Source organism: Atractosteus spatula, chromosome 9 (genome assembly GCF_055471065.1).
Source record: "Atractosteus spatula isolate fAtrSpa1 chromosome 9, fAtrSpa1.hap1, whole genome shotgun sequence".
NCBI classification, from domain to species: Eukaryota; Metazoa; Chordata; class Actinopteri; order Semionotiformes; family Lepisosteidae; genus Atractosteus; species Atractosteus spatula.
This window is the reverse complement of record NC_142714.1, coordinates 49,414,075-49,426,421: the sequence shown is the minus strand read 5'-3', so window position 1 is coordinate 49,426,421 and position 12,347 is coordinate 49,414,075.

The following is a 12,347-nucleotide window of genomic DNA, read 5'->3' as shown; positions in this document are numbered from 1 at the left end:
GTACTTGTCGAGAGGCTTCTTAGGTCTAGCAGCAAAAGGAGGCTGTTACTGTAGCAAAGATTGAGAAAGTTTTTTAATTTAGTTTATTAATCCCTTCGTCTGAAGTGCATTTAGTTGAAATGATATTATGCACTCGCTTATTGCAGGTAAGCAACTGCTCGGTTTAGCCTTGCTGCTGTGAGTAACGATGTGAGAGACCTGGGGACTGCTGGAGGGCTCTGCTCTTCTGTCTCTCCAAGCCAGGCTGTGACTGCCAGGACCCAGCCTTCCACCACAAATGTGCTGTAAATTCTCTCCAAGCACTGCTGTGCTCCAGTGGGGGGGTCAGTTGGGGGGGGGGGGGGTGCCCTCTTTTCCTACAGCAAAGGGATTACAGGGATGTTCTAGAGTGTCTGATTGTTCCCTGTCGCCTTTGTCTTTAATTTGATGGGGTTTTTTTTATGAAAATGTAATGTGTTTTCTGCTGTGGTCCCCACCCCTCTCTACCCCCACCCCCACCCAAAACCAAAAAAAAAAAAAACACTCTAATATGCGACTCCTTTATCTGGCAAGCAGTGTGTGCGTGGTTCATGACTGTGGTTGGAGAAACAAAAACAAGCTGAAATTGATAATGAATATCAGACTCTATGCAAACCATCAAAAAACCACAGAAAAAAGAAAATGCATTGCTTCTTGGCTGGCTCCAGAACTCTAATTTCACTTGGTGCAGAGTCTTTAGCAGTTCCTCCTATTTAGCATGACAGCTCCTGGGAACTTTTACTGCTCATTATTGAGGTGAAGGGTTTAGCATATTGGAGAGCTCAACGTGTCCACATAAGTGGGTGTGTAAGACATCCACAGAGTGGTATTATTCATCTTATTTTTCTGGCTCTTTATAAAAGTGGCAGAACTCAAACTGGCGTGCTTTTAATGTACTTTGTTGGATAAACATAACAGCTGAAAATAAGATTTTTTTTTATCCTTATCATTGAGGAATATCTGTACTGCACAGCTTGGGATGTGCTATTGAATTCACTAGTGGTTTTAAACTAAGTGTTGGGTCAGTGACCTTTACTGAACTCCACTGTGTTTGAGCCAAGACGACCGAATTGTTTGCTGTTGCCTGACATGGTTCTGTTAGCTGTGGAGGGGTGATACTTTTCCATCACACAGAACCTCGGAAAACCCTTTCAAATCATTTCTATTTTATGTGGCAGCTGGAACAGGCTTTCTGAGGTCTGCATGGTGCACATCAAAGTCAATGTGGTGCAAAGAGTTTGTGCAGAAGGCATCTGTTCCTGTGTGTGCTAAGTGCTCATAGACACTTGTAAATGTTTGTAAATATTTGTAGCATGTGCGTTGCTGCTTATTAATCTTCTCCAGGAGCGGAGTGGCATTTCAGAACTGGAATTCCCACAATATCCAGGCGCTCGGCTCCGGCCTGTACTTGAGGTTTTAGGAGGCCTGGTTATTGTCATTCACACCTTGTCCTGAAGGAAGACACTCTCGGGAATAACCGGCTTGTGATTGGACGCTGTGGTCTGTCGGATTAAAAGCATCTCCCTTTTATCCCTGGCTGAACAAATGGCTGAAAGAGCCGTGTGTCTTCTGACGTGCTGTGAGCCACGAGCTCCACATGGCTGCGATTGCAGACCTGGCGAGACCTGGCTCTGATTGCAGGGGCAGCGCGTGCCGCACTGCCAGCACTGCAATACTGCCGGTGCCCAGCAGGAGTCAGTATCTGTCCCGCAGGCGAGAGGGCCCAGAACCGGGCCGGGAGACATCAGAAGAACCCGCTTGCTGGACGACAGGCAGGATGTGCCGACAAGGCTAATTGGGCGATGCTGCGCTTGCAGGAACCAGGAAGAGCGATGAGAGCACACTGGATATTCACTGTAGATGATTTCATAATAATAATTCCTTCCATGTCTATAGTGCTTTTCTGGACACTGCCCTCAACGTGCTTTACAGGTAACGGGGACCCATCACCAAAGGTAATGCAGACCCACCCTGGATGATGCGACAGCAGCCATAGTGCGCCAGTACACTCCTACACACCAGCTCTCAGTGGGGAGGAGAGCAGAGTGATGAATCAATCACAACCAGTGGTTCATGGCTTGCCTTTCGACAGGTTCAAATCTCACTTCACCTGTTCCCTAGGGGAATTAGTCCTTATGCAACAGTCAGACTCACTCGGGTCAGTCGTGAATGATTAGTAAAAAGGAAACTAAAACATAGTGAATATGCAAAATCTTTATTTGACCAAAAACACTCAGGCAAAATAGAGGGATTCTCTACGGAAAGGGTGAGTTTCTTTTGACACTCCGTATTCAAAGACAGAAAGGAGCAGTCAATGTAGAAGCAGATTTAAAGGACATACAAAGAGACAAAATCCTGGAGAGGGCAGGCACTTGGCAAATACAGTGTCACGCTGACAAGTGCAAATTGATCCATGCAGGAAGCAGAACTATAGACAATGCATATTGCATGGATGATTCTGGGCTACAGGAAGCATGAAAGTCATCTGGGTGTTTAATGTACTGTACAGTCTCTATGTCCCCCTGAAGCTGTGGGGGAGCCATGAAAATCAAGGAGTGCTTGGGTATAGAGCAAAATAAGGGTGTTGTGTTGTTTTGTGCTGTGTTATTTGTGCTATGCTGTGTTGTGTTATGTTATGCCAATTGAAGGAGGTGAATGAGATGTTTTTTTTTATATTCTGCCATGTGTGCTCACACTATCAGCCATGTAAGCTGTTTACCCTGGCAGAAACAGTGTCTGAGAGTCAGTGTGGAACCATACCAAGTGCAGAATGAACAGACTTCACGGTTTTATTGGAACACTGGAGATATTGGGTATACTATTGCTGTGCTCTCCAGAAAGGACTCTTTACTGGTGTAATAACAGAGCACAGAAATTGCAGTGGTGGTTCAAAGGACTCTTCTTGCAGAGGATAAAATGCTGTGAACATTGGTAGTTTTCATCAAAGTCCTGCTTTTATTATCTTCTGTCTATTATTTTCTGTTTGTTTAAGCATACGTGTGGGATTTCATTTCCCTGGCTGTGATGCACAAGAAAATAATAAAGAAGTTCTAAAAACATCTGGCGGCGCAGCCAAAGCTTTTAAAACAACGTGAAAAATCAGCAGTTCTTTAACAGTTAGCTTGTCATTTTTATTTGCCTCTTCAAATAGCTGCAGTGTAATGGCTTTCAGCCTGTGCCAGCAGTGAATGGGGAATGGCTGAAAAAGGCTCAGATCTGGCTGGGATTTGCACACTTATTATCATTACCGCAAACTGTAATTCACATGTCACTCGCAGGCACTGAGCAAATGGGCCAACTTGGCGTAAGAGCTCCTTGCCTGGCTTCTGGAGAACACTGACAGCTTATTCTTAGCCTCTCCTTCCTTCAAACACTCTAGAGCCTGAGCACAGTGTCGAAGGAATTCGTCAAACCTTTCATTTATTAAAGGAAGGCCAAGCTGGGGTTAAAGCAGCAGAAACTGGTCTCACAAAATGCCTTTGGTCGCTGGCACCGAAAAGTCATGTCTAACGAGACTCCTCACGGATTTTCCAATAGGGAATGGCGAGTTTCACGAGGAAGTGGCTCGAAATTGCGCCTCCGGGGCTCGAAAAGGCGACGGTTCCAAAGAGACCGTTATGCAAACAGTGTTTTATTGTTAAGTGCCTTTTTGAAAATTCACGTTTGGCCTATAGAGTTAAGATTAGCAACCCATGGGGACTCACGGCGGGGTTCCGTTTCGAACCTCAGGTTCTCCTGGCTCTGGCCAGTTGAGTCCTCTTGGGGATCGCGGCAGACGGGGAGACTCTAGAGAGAAGTGGGGTACGGGAGGTGGGCGGGGCAGCACCAGTCCACTCAGCAGTCACTCTCCGGATAGTCACTGAAGTACTGGCCAGTATTCAACCTCCTTTCATTCTGTGAATCAGACATCTGCAGCTGCTCCTGGAGAGACACTGTGACACACAGTAGGTCTGGGACACTTCCGTCTGGGGATTGACAGCTGTTCAGGAAGATTCTAAGCTCCAGGAAGATGTTGTGAGAGATTTGTACCTCCGGTTCTCCTGCGCTTTCTCCTAAGCACATGTAGAAATTTTGCAGCGTGAAGAACATATTTAGACCTCAAAGAGCCGGAGATTTCACGTCATTGGTTTGAGAAGTGTGCACCTTGATCCCAACCCAGCTCCTCCTGCGGCACCAGGACAACGGCACAGCCACGTTGTTGAAGAAGATTCCCTGGAACCTATCAGGAAACAGCTGGATAACATCCTTGTGTTTGCTAGCAACTAACAACCACATGAGCACAGATATGTTCTAATGAGTCAAATTGTCCTTGATGTTCTAAAATCTTTGGGCTTTCACTAAAAACTTCATTACCCGGCACGAGCTCGATGGTTCTAGCAGGGAGACCTCAGACTTGCTTGTACGGTCAGAATCATTTGATTGTGATTTTACAGCATTCGACAAAACATACGGTGTTGATACAAGTTTGCACAACCTTTTGCCAACTGCCAGAAAACACGTCTGACAAATAATAATGATACACTACAGAGGCCCTAAAGGAGCAAAAGAAATAAAGCCACGCTTTCTCCCGCAGGCGTCTGCAGAACAAATTAACGCATGTTAAGCTAATGCAGTTACATTACACCATTCTTTTGTTTTGGAAAAGCAAAACAAAATCACACCCGTTTCTATGCATATGCACAGTGTATCCTAATGTTTCTGGGCAGTAGATGCACTTAGGGGAACTTCCCTAAGAGTCCCTTTAATGTGCTACAAAACTGCTACCGCATTTGAAATTGATCGTTGTCGCTAAATCCAAAGAAGAACTCTAGTGAAAATTACGGCAACTGCCAATACCACAATTGCCTGCAAAGGGATTATCTCCATAAGTTAAGAATATAGTATTTTCTTCTTTTTCCCCCTTCCTTTTTCAAAAAAGGACATTTTTTTCAAAATTAATGAGACACCATAATTTGAGCCCTGCAAAAATTTTGAATAAGAAGACAACATGCTATTTCAATCAGAAAATGTACCCATTTCATCCCAGATGTTGCCAGACAGTGGTTTCGCCTCATGATACTTTAATTCCTGGCGGTTCCCCCCTCTATCAGTCCCATACAACATGATTTATTAGATGGGTATCAGTGATATTTTTAGAAAATGATCTTCCTGTCAATGTTAATAAAGCCATCCATTTTCAACTCACTGGAAGCCACCACTGAGACCATATTGGATAATCTTGCAAAGAACTCTTTAAAGGATTAATGTCTCGGTTAAACAATGGGGAAATGTTGGTGTTGTGCATAGTTTAGGATGAATGTTCACTCTCACCCGCTGAAATAAAGCCTCAGGCCTATTTGTTACAGAAACAACTGAACGAGTGGCTGACCATGGAGGCTGTCTCCCCCAGCCAAACCTCAGATGTATGTTTATAGCTATGCCAATTAAGGCTTCCATTAAGGCAACAGAATTCATTTTAATTCTGTTAGTACGTTGAGAAGTAATGTCCCGACTTTTGTGATTTTGCTCAAATTGAGAGGTGTGCTCTTTCATCTCTGTTCTCATTTTGTGTGCTGAAGCTGTAGCTGCTAATAAGAAGAAGAAGGATAACAATGACTGTGATGGTGACAGAGCAGGTGTTTCTGGTTCTGAGTGGGACCGGCTGAGTCTGAAACTGTTTTCTTTCTACTAGAAATGATGATGAAGCGGGGAAAGGCAACTCTGCACTAACTGGGCATTTGTCTGCACAGCTCGGACCTCCTGTCCACTGACCCAGGCGCTCAGGGCTGAAGACTGAAGTCTTTCCCACAGCAGGGCCCAGCCTCCTCCCTGACAGCAGCCACCTGAGCGCAGGCCGGGAGCTCTGCGGAACAGGATGCCTGCGGATACGCTGGGCAGGCAGGCAGGGCTTGTCCATCCCGCATGGATGACACATGCACCACCCTTCCCGAAATCCCTAATTCTTTCCTGCCCCAACACACAGGGCTCCAACCGCAGCTCCGTCACGCCAACGTACGCCATCGCACCCCAGCGCACATTTTCCACCGTCCGGAGATGCAGATGTTGACCGAGCTCGTACCGTAGGGCGTCGGTATGAGAGCTCCCCCAGCCAGCCCTGTGGCTTCTCGTGTTCTCCAGTTTAAACAGCATCGTAAGACCACACACTCCTGCTCTGCTTCCTGGCCCTGCAGTTCCTGCCTCCTCCAGCCACAATCGCAGTGCATGTGTCCCCGATGAATCATGTGAACTTCCACTGCGCAATTTCGGTTTCGCAACTCTTTCTTTTTTCCGATGTCTCCCCCTGCTACGCTTGTGCCTCTCAGCGCTGAAGCCACTGACCTCAGAAGCCCTTGACCTACTTGTCTGTTGAAGAGCTTCAGGCATCGAGGACCTCCCTCCCCGCTCCTGTTTGCCAAAAAAACAGCTTCAGATTGTTTTAGCTCATAGTTTACAACATAGCCAAACCGGCCACTGCATTAGACTGCCGGCGTGCATGCCTCTGCCTGCCTCTGCCGCCTCAGAGTTCAGCAAGACGAATCAGAGCAGCCTGTGCAGTTTTAATCTACCCAGCAGTGGGGGAGAGATACAAATATCCATGGTGTATATGAAAATAAGTGAGGATGTGACTGTAAAGTCAGGATTAAGATTGTGGGAAGTCTATGTATCAACCTCTTACGGAGCCTTGCTATTTTAAAATGAGCAAGCGGGACGATGCCGTCTTTTGCCAGGACATGTTGATCCGTGTTAAAAAAAAATCAGCTTTGTGCAGGACTATCTGTGTCAATCCCTGCATCCAGTTTAAGGTTCAGCGACTCCATACTGCTGTTCTGTTTGTTTTGTTTTTTTTTTCTGTGCGTGACCTCGAGGTCGTAGCTGTGTTGCCGAACTGGCCGGGGAGGGTGGGGACACCGGGCTGTGCAACAGCGCTCCGCAAGGATGAAAGAGCGACACGGGATACGGCCTTGCGGCCCGGCGGGGTGGGTGACGTCATGCCGAAGCGTGCTCTGTTTCTAATCAGCCGACATCTTTTTCCAGTTAATGATGGCTAATGGATTAATTATTTGATAAAATGCGCACCAGCTCAGGGGGTATTCGAGAGAGCCTAATCAAACATCACTCAAATTAACCCTCAATAACAACATCCTGGACCCGAATCCGACACGGCTCGGAGTTTTTCAGGACAGGAGAGTACGCCGGGCGGGCTGCCGTCTTCCTGCAGAGCGGCACGTGGCTCGGTTTTTATTTTTCTTTCCTGAACTTTGGCATGCGAGTCTGCACCGAGGATACCATCAATTTAAACAGCTCGTACCTCCTCTCTCCAATTTCCATGTCATCAGGTTTTGCTTTAGGGCGCCCTGAGGGACTGGAGGTGTCTGGTTTCTCCGGAGAAAACTATAAAGTGTTATAAAAAATAGCCCCTTCCAGCAAGATGAAGGGTTAAAAAAAATTAGCTTTTATCTCACCATTTAATAAATGATCTCGCCTTCGATATAGATGTAGACAAGTCATGTTTTTGACAATTCAAGCATAATACATTTTATACTTAAAAGTGCTGCTCCAGTTGTTTCGAGTACAAGGGATAAGGGATATTGTAGTGCAGATTGGCACCAAGTCTTCCGGTTTTTGTCCAGTGAGGTCGCCTGAAGTTCACACAGGTCATCGCTCAGAATCCTGTTGTCTCGGCGACATCCAGGGGGTTCAGCAGGCGAGACGACGGGGCCGGACAGCGCTCCCTGCTCGCTGCTTGTAAACAGCGTGCTTCGCATTCTCCCCGAGACGAAAACAAGCTGAGCGCTCTACAATGAACAAGAGAGGAAGGAGAAGCCGAGAATTCAAACCCGGGACTATAAAATGATTTCAGTATTGGGGCTTGAGGTTTTCTTTTGTTTCAGGCAGGCAGTAGGAGGCGAGCAAGCTTTATTATCCTTTAAATGTACAGCGGGCGTACTGCGCACGGGGGGTAGGAAAAAAATAGGGTGAAGAGGGGAAGAGAGACAAGAAATGTTGCTCCTGGCGAGAAGAGAGTGAGCAGGGGTCTCTCTGTCATTTTGTGGGGTGTTAAAGGCGGATAAGGGGGAGACGGGGGAGAAAGGTACCGTACAGCTACAGTACCGACACCGGAATCGGTATCACTGCTCTTCGGCTTTTTCGTTTGAAATTGAAAGGAAGTGCTTCTTTGACGCGTACTTAGCCACTGCATGGATTCCGAAACTGCAGGAGCAAGATGTTCCTTTCATTCTGAAAACGCCAGGCCAGGAGGGAAAGGGTTAAACGGACGAACAGCCGTGTGGAGCACGCAAGCAGCGCCGGCTGAGGGCGACGGGCGTGAGGGCGGCTTTGAAACATCACGTTGAATCCACGTCACTTTTAGGAAACAAATCATTTAAGCTCTTAAAGACGCTTTCACCATACATCAGTTAGGATGCGTATTAAATGGTAGATTAAATAATGTTTGACAATCAAATGAAATCTAATATAAATGGAATAGAGAAGGAGAGGAATTTAATGACAAGCGAAAAAAAGTTAGGCGAGTCTGTCTGCTTTTTATTAAAGTTGCCACCCAGCGCGAAAGAAGAAAGCTCCGATAATACGATCTTCAAGAAGGTATTAATAAAAGTAACTGCAAAGCAAATGAGTTGCAGTAAACACGTGGCACAGAAGAAAACCATCCGTTTCTCCGTTATTGAGTCATTCTGTCTCCATGTGGGTGTCAGTCCTTTATCTGGAAACAAGATTCCCAAATGCTTTCATGATTTCTAACTATATAGGTAGGGAGTGCGAACTTAATAATGTCCCAATTCCGAGCTCTAGTGGTTGCCAATTCAAATAGCCCCTCGCAGATGTGAGAAGAGGAACTTCACACCCACTCGCCCACTTGCACACAGAGCCAGTTGTTGTTTTCCAAAGTCCAGGTGTCCTGGCTTTGAACACATCACAAATCAGGGCACACGTGGCACCAGGAACGCTGGGCTAGATTCCTGTCCACAGTGCAGAACCAGGTGGGGCTGCACACTGGCGGTGGTGGAGGGGAGTCCCCATGACCTGTGAAGTGCTTTGAGTGGAGTGTCCAGAAAAGCGCTCTAGAAGTGTGAGGGATTCTTATTATGAATCAGTTCATGCATGAGCGCAATGGCAAGTTTCTGTCTAGACGGATTTGCTGTGCATTTCAAGGTCGTACTGTCTGCACACTAATCACAACACGCCATTTAACCGTGTCTCCGTACATTCAAGGCAAGACAGCGCCCTGGATGAGGCAGCAGGCATAGCCCGTTCCCTGCTCTGGAAGTTTGCTTTCCAGAGAACACTTGTGAAATATTTGCACCCAGGGAAACGCCTCTCTGTCCTGGGGATGGACGTTTGCTGCCGGCAGACCTCAGGGACTCACAGGGCCGTTAGCAGGGGAGCTCCAGTGAAGCAGGTGTGAGATCATGGAGTAGCACCGCGAGTCCCTTCTGGGCTGGTCAGCCAGGGTGTCTCAGCCGACACGTCTTCAATCGGAGCACGTGGTCCAGGGAACGCGCACGGCCCTTTGCCACGCAGCAATGTGCAGTACCCAGGCTTTGCTGCAGTGGGAGCAGGCGAGACTTGTCGAGTGGTAAATACTCTGCATCACTTTTGGTCCATTCCGCATGGCTACAGGGATAACTCTGTCGTGTCATCTGAGATGAGCAGCTTAGAAACCTTGGTCCTGGGCTTTTCTCCCTACAGGCGGTACTTTCATTTACCCTCAGAAGGACATGTGTAGAATATATCCTGCCTCCGTGGTGCCTCCTGTGACCTCTTGCCTTGGTATTTAATATCATAGGTCACCGGAGGATAGTTAAACGTCCACATCAAAATTCTCTGTTGAAAAACGAAAGATCTCATTTTTTTATGAAAAGGAATGAGCTCGTGGGGGGTGAAAGGGGGGAAACAAATAGAGTGCAGGAAAAGGCATGACTGCCAATTTCAGGACAGCTTCTAGCTGAGTGATCCTGACAGGCACTGGTGACGACTGGAGGAATCGATCTGGCCCACTTTCTTATTGATGTGAACACCACTCCATGCTCTTGTGTGTGTATGTGTGTATCTGAGGGGAGGGGAGTTGCAATTAAACTAATCCAAACTATTAGAGGTGACGCACCACTCTGGCCATTCTCTGGTCGTGGCTGTGCCAAGGTACCTTCCCGGCACCCCCAAACCCACGCGGGCCATGCACAGCTCTCAGGCCAGGCAGGGCCCCGCCGGGGGTGCCGTGTTGGGGTCCCCCAGCAGTGCAGTCCTGCAGGGGCTCTCCAAGTGTGGACCCAACGAGGATGAAGTCAGCCTGGGAGAAGCGCAGGGTCTGGAAGTGATTTCACTGAATTGCAATGTGGATGGACTCATTCCAGCGCTGTAAAGTCAACATGGCCGTACATTGGCTACGCCACAGTCTTCGTTGGAGCAGTCTGGATCAGCTTTTTGATGAAGTAATTTCCCTGGAGTTTAGCACTTCGAAAACATACATAGTCTGTCCTTTTTGGACTATTTGAGTTTGGCCTGTTTTTTTTTTCTCTCCTTTTTGTTCTCCTCCACCCTTCCATCCTCTGCCTAAATTGTCCTTTATCAGTTGCACATGGGTCTCTGCAGCGACGGCTTGGATGCCGTTCAGACGGAGCACATCTGTCCTGTGGCACACCGTGCCCAGACAATCGGATGCATGAAATGAGATTTCGTTTCTTCGGCGCGTCCGATGGAATTAAAAACAACTGATATAACACTCAGCACGAGCATCTCCAGCAGACGGGCCCAGGGATTCTGTGTTCTGCCTGTGGAATGCTGTCTCCGGGGGTAACGCAGACATCTCCATGACGACCTCCATTTTCTCGGAATGGTGTATGGCCCCTTGTGGCCAAGAAGCCCAGCCCCCTCTGCAATATTTCCCCCCTTAACCTGTTTCTATTGTCTTGAAAGGGGGTGCACCCTCAGTGTCATATGACGTGCTCTGTGCTCGTCCTTGTAATCCCACTGGAGAGGAAACACTCTTTTACCAAAGCGTTGCGTGTTTTAAGCTGCAGCTGCAAAATCCGAGCCTCTCCTCAGATGCTGAGACACACGGTGGTGTTCCTGAATATCTCAGTGTTTGAGAGGGGTTAGAGAATCCTGCAACCGCCTGTACCTCTGTGTAAATGCAGTGCCCACTCTGTCTGACTCGAGCCCTGCTCTCACTGGACACTTCATAGTGTTTCCACCCTTCATATCAGCCGATGGTCATTTCATGTTCTTAACGTTCATGTGCCTCTTCCAGACACAGTCTGGAAGACGGTCACCAGAGAGCCCGCACTTTTGCATGCATGGTGGGTTTTTACTCAGGTAATTTAACAACGTGTGTGCCGTCCACTTCTGAGGGCCGTGGAATCACAAAGGCAGTGTCAGAGCCTGGCTTTTGCAATCCTAATCTCGGTCATAGCAGGCCTGGAGAGGACAGACAAAACCTGTTCCTGCTCGTCTCAGCCTCTTCCCAGATCACCTCAAGAAGGCACCTTCGAAAGCTAAGAAGATCGCAAACAGGCAAGCTGAAAACTTTTTAAATGGAGTTTGTAACAAACGTTCTTTGTTAGAGAGAGGGCAACAATCAAATTCAATCAGACTCGACTGTGAGTAATTAGCAATCTCTCCCTATGTCATTTCCTCTCCTAAAACACTAAATACCGAACGTGTTCCCTTTCTCTTCCTCACGGGATGTCTTTTGCATCCCACCTCCACCTCTGCTGCTGCCCCTTGGTCACTCCTCACTCTCCAGCCCCCCTGTTCTCTGGCCAGGAAGTTATCTTGGACATTATCAGGAAGGTAGCCAAACAGGTTTAAGCCAAATTTCTTGGGTGTTGTTATTCCTAGTGAAAAAGTGCTTACAAATGCGTTTGCACCCAGCTCTGGCTGGAGTGATCGTCTTTATGAAGATGGTGACTGACCCACGTGAAGACTGCAAGCAGAACTGTTTTTTCTGCAAGTAGAACTGTTAGCAATGTGTTAGTCCCCACAGCACTAACACATCGAAGTGTGAGTCTGCATCTCTTTCACTTCCCTTTTGCTCTTCCTCTCTACCACTGTCTACAGCACTGTTTTAATCACAGAGAACGTCCCCTGTCTTTGCGGAAATCCCTCCAGCATGGTGAGAGGTAATTCCCTGGAACTCCTGAGGACAAAAAACTACGGAATTACAGAACAAGAAGAAGAGTTGTGTCGAAACAATTCTTCTAGAGATCTTGCTTCATTCACTAGGGGAAAAGGTGTACAGGTCTTGTAATTGCTCTGATTAATATCATCTTGATGTAAAGCCATGCAGTGCTTTGATCCTGTTTTAGGCTAATTGCTGTGAAGTGTCTTCTTCG